This window comes from Mycetomoellerius zeteki, unplaced genomic scaffold (genome assembly GCF_001594055.1).
Source record: "Mycetomoellerius zeteki isolate Tzet28-1 unplaced genomic scaffold, Tzet1.0 scaffold243, whole genome shotgun sequence".
Lineage (NCBI taxonomy): Eukaryota > Metazoa > Arthropoda > Insecta > Hymenoptera > Formicidae > Mycetomoellerius > Mycetomoellerius zeteki.
Window position 1 is genome coordinate 79,420 of NW_017257220.1, and position 5,553 is coordinate 84,972.

Here is a 5,553-nt window from a genome sequence, read left to right on the forward strand (position 1 = left end):
GGGACAATACGGACTTGTAGTATGTCTCTTCTGATGAATGTAGCAATCAGAGAATGACTTGTAATTAATTGTTGACCGTGGGATATTGACTAATCCCTTTTTCACGATGTCCTTTTTTGATGTAATTTCAAAATGTAGCGTAGCCTTTGAAAAATACCCTATGCACTTAAATTCACTCGATAAATGTCTCACTAAAAGTTTCGTTTATTCTTCAACTTTCAAAATGTATGTATATTTATTTATTATGTATTTTTACATTAAAATATCGCATTGTCATTAATAGTGGAAATTTGTTAAGTTAAAATTTATTTTTAAGAAGGCTCTAGAGAAAAGCATGGATATGCTTGTATAGCCTCTAACTTATTATTATCATTTCTTTCATATATTGTCATTAATATGCGTATGATGCAAAACTTTATTCATTCTTTACTTTTATAACACAAAATCAGTTAATTTTCATGCGAATTTTTCATGCGAAGCGTCGCTTTTCTTCGATTACACTTATTACTTACTTGCGTTATGGTTTATGCCAAGAGGTACATCGATCAACAATTGGTTAATTACAATTGTTTAGTACATTTTCATTACACACTGTGGTACTCACTATGATATATTATCATCATTATCATAAACTGTATATCCGTATTCATCTTCTTTTATAAACTAACTGGAATAATTTGTGTGTCTCATGATATTTAATCTGACGTCAACGAGAAGCAAATTTTTGAACCACGCTACGAACATGACACTGCTTACTCGAGGTCGACATAGCTCAGACAACAGATCCAATTCATAGATCTGCCATCTCAATACAACCAAGCACAGATCACCACTGTCACACGTAGTCGCGACGGGTTGATCGATAGTCCGACCGATCGACGGCGAACGCCGTGCCGAATCGCGCGTACCGCGACTGCTGTTACCGTGCCGATCGGCCGAAACCCAGACAAGCGGGCTAGGGTACACCAAGCCAGTCACCGATCGCGGTATACTTGCTAAGTGACGAAGGAGTGAGAGGATGTAGAGATAGTAGTCGAAGGAAGGTGGGGGTCCGAGAAGTCCGTGGTGGAGGTACCTGCCAAGCGAGAAGGTGCGGCAGAAGAGGCGAAGGACGTCCCGTAGAAAGAGACGGCTGTCTCCAGTCGCCAGGACCGAAATTTCCACGATCTTTTTCGCCTCTCTGGTGTTCCCGGTGTCTCTGTTGTTACTGCTGTCTCTTTCCTCGTTCCGGGAGGGGGCGGCTGGGAGTCCACTTTGGCATCGAGGTGGAAGTCGTCCTTTAATGTGGCGGCGGCCCGATCACGTGACTTCGCTCGTCGGAATGGAGCGACCAATCGTGGAGCGGTAACGCGAGCGGTGAGGCACAGCCCTCCGCCGACGTAGGCGGGCTGGCCTGTCGTGGCGACGGTGGCCTTGGAGGGCTCGGAGGGCACACAGCCAGGAGGGTACGACGACCAGGTCCGTGCCGTGAGAGTGCAGGCGGGCGACTCTCGTGCGGACGAGCACGAGGCCCGTTTGGGCGGCCACGGTTACCCGGCGCAACTGTGGGCGGTACGCGCGAGCGCGTCGTTCGGTATCCCGCGAAGTGGTGGGGAACCTTCTCACGTGCTCGGCCACGCGGTCCTCCACCTTCGTTGGATCGTTGGATGAGCCTTCGAATCAAGGTACGACAGTCTTTAGTTTAATTTTTATTAACCCACGAATGATACTGCGAATTCATTGTCAAGTTTCGCATAAACACCGGAAACGTTAAAAACAATTTGTCAAATTATTTATTCTCGACACGTTCCATTTTGCCTTGGACCTGGTCCAACAATGTCTTTTTTTCTTTGTATTTGTCATGTAATAATAATAGTATAGCTTTTGGGTTGAATGTTATTCTTTCGGGGAAAGGAATGGTCTTTGGATATTTTTTTTCAGAACGGAATGTCTTTGAGTCGGGTATTATTCTCTCGGAATAATTCAAAGTTGTGATTTATAATTGTAAAGCAAAATATTTTAATGGCTAATCGTATATTTATAAATCGTATACAATTATCCATTAAGATATTTTACTTTTATTACAAATCCCATCCTAGGGTTTAACAATCGGCCCAGTACTAGGCCAGGATTGACTGCCATAGTTCAAGTACTGACGCAGTACTGGGCAAACTACTGGCCCAATACTGGTTAAATATTGGATGATAACTTGGGCCCAGTATTGACAGATGACACTGACTCAGTCATTTTAGCCAGTCATTTGCATACAGTGATGGCCCAATACTGGCTGACAGAACTTTGGCCGTCATTTGTCAGCCAGTCATTTGCCAGTGATGTCCCAGTACTGATTGACAGAAACTTTGTCGTCGGTTGACGTCCTGGCTAAGCTGATTTCGTTGTAACTGCTGACGATTCTATATGGAATGGTGCGGTTACTTTTCTTTTTATGTTGGTTTCGTTTATTCATTTACTTATTATTTAGAGACGGGAAATGTGTCGACGCAACGCACGCATACAAGAAAAATTTCAACTATCCACCCATAATCAATCCATGTATTGGAATGTAAATTGTTATATTTGTATACATATATATTTATATCACGCAAATATGATATACAGAATGCTTCTTCAAAAGCGAATTTGATACTGGATAGGTTCATGGGTCGAATGCACCCGTGTCGTTATTGCAACGGTCAGAATTGCTGGGGGCGCGCCGACTGGCATCGCGACGGTTCGCTGTGGAGCAGTTTTGATGACAGATTACCCTGATCCGCTTTGTGGAGAAGCTTTCATTTAGACAGGCAGTTTGATTGAAAAGTTCACTGTCGCTACCAAAGAAAAAATTTGTGCCGCTACCCTCATCGAATGATCCGTATATAGCAAGTCGTTTACTTACGCTAGAATCGATCCCTTTCAACATGAGATGATCACATTCATCGTGTTCTACATGTTGCAACAGTTAAACGGTACATTTATATGTACCTCACGTTGCAGTAGAGTGACAAGGATAAAACTTGCTAACGTTTTTATATTCGCATACTACTCTTTATATAAATTTTAATGATAAAGCTTAAGACTTAAAATAAATATTTAAACAACAGAAATAATAAAAATAATTATGACAGACTAATGAAAAAAAAATATAGAGAAAAATATTAAAAATTAAAAAATTGTAAAAACGTTTACAAAAGATTATTTATCAGTAGAACGAAATATATTTTAATTAATATAATTAAAAGAGTAAGATTCCTTGTAACAATAATAATTAAAGTAAAGCAAAACTTGGGCAATTAGGAATCGGCGCTCGTAGTGGTGCGCTTAATAGACTAAATACATTACAGTCAAATAATATATTTTTCTATAATTTGATATCATACGTTTCGGCTAAATTCTAGCCTTCTTCAGCAAATACATTAACAAATTGCGTCACGATTAGTGATGAGTATGTAGACTCCTTTGGTTTATCTTCCATGTGATACTCCCATGGCCAGTTAGTGAGCTGGATGGTCTCATGAAAGGACCTCAGGAGTCAGCAAACGTCCACGCAAATATATAATCCATGTGTGATTGCACAATGTCTAAAATAAATTAAAAGTTAATAACATAGTTAATGTAATAAAATTAGAAAACGATCACCGATGTTGATGGTTACGAGTCTTACCGAGAAATGATTATTATATTTTAATTATTTTGTGTGCATATAGTTGTTAATTAATAATTCAATTGCGTCAGTGGGTTAGAAGGAAATTTCTGAGGGGTGGGAGGGGGATAAGGGTGTCAACCGTTTCAGAGCGCGAAGCAGGCGCGGATGGCTAGAGAGGAGGTGAAGAGGGCGACTAAGCGGGAGGGTAACGGAGAGAGAGAGACGAGAGAACGGAGAACACCCTCCACATCTGCCACCAGATTTAACTATACATTACAGACACACGATATGTCAAAGTCCTATACTTCATATCGACTCCGCCATTTATTAAAAGTTTCATCGCGCGCGCCTCGCTCGCGCCACCGATGTTCGGCAGCCCGACCCCTTCTTTCAAGCGCACTCCGAAAACATATAGGAAGAAAGGCCCGAAATATACGAACGAAAAGTTCGAGAAAAGAGCTACGGGAGAAAAAAGGTGTGCGCGCGTTCCTCAGATCGACACAGTTGCAGCGCTTCGCGTGATAAAAGCGACTAACGCTATCTTTCTTCGGCGATTCTTTATTTTACTCTCTTTGCCGTGTAAGGCGGAGTTTCCCCGATAACGGATTCTTTGGGAGAACTGCGCAGCGATAATTTTCACCGTTTGAATCTCTACGTTCGTTTTATTAATCTCAAAATAATTCGCCGCTTTGCTTTCTGCAGCGTTTCAAAAGTTGTCATCAAAATCTTTTCCATTTTAAAGCAGCACGTTGCGCTGCAATATTTTTGTTGGGAATAATAAGTTATATTTGAAATAATTTTGCGCACCGCGAAAAGCTTAATGCTAGAAAAATAAGATTCTTTCGAGCTCACCCTTTTTGTGACGATCGCGGAATTTCTGCGTGTCGGATCTTCGTATTTCCTCCGGCTGCTGCCGATTGCGAAATGAAGTTTTATATTAAGCTTGGAGAGTTTTCTCTCTCTCTTTTTCTCTTTCTCTTTCTCTTTTATTCCGTGCGCGCGTCTCTCGCTCATTTTTTTTCTTTTCTCTCGTGCCATCGCTTTTTCTCCCACGCTCGTCCTCGCCCTTTATGTATTTACGTACCGATAGATCGTTATATCGGCGTTTGCATATATATTGACGTTGCTGTCTTTCCTGCGATGATGCGTGATATACGTACTATAGGGTGTACAAAAAATGCATACCTGCATCTTTGCAATAATTGTCATTGCTCAAATATTCGTCATTACAACAGCTTAATAATAGCACTGTATATCAAGTGATTTTAGGATTAGACATTTCTATTCTACCATATAATATGAACAAAAATTTAGCTAGAATAATATTTTATAATGAGAAATCTGGGAGGGTTACTTAATATTTACTAGGTCATGGTCCTTCTTTCAACGAGTTGCAATACTAGGCAAAAAGAAATACGTACTGAAAGTAGCGTTTTCCACCATTAAAAGTAAATCATCTTTCATCGCCATCTTAGCATAGCAACCGGCACGAGTCCACGAGTAGGGCTCGACCTGTCAATCTCACCGGATCACTGAGACGGGTCTTTGCCGTCCTTGCTTCACTGGAAAGGAGAGCCTCGCTTTTCGTACCTAAAACTCCTCTCCCCACTTCGCGACCCTTCCAACTTTTTTCTTCTTCGTCGTCTGGGGTAAAAGCGAACTCGTTAGACTCCAAGTGAAATTTTCTCTCGTCCCGCTGGGTAGCTAGTATGCCACCGGAAATGCTATAGAGCGCCTACTTTCACTACCGCTTCTTAAATTCACCTTTCTTGTCGCTTATTACGTTGCTTTGAGGATCGATTAAAAATTATTGCTCAACTTAATACGAAGAAAGTTTTGAGTAAAAATCAAGTTTTTATTATTAAAATGATCCACGCGTAATTTAAAAAACCTATTACTCAGATAAACTTCTTTTAAATAAATCCAATTTT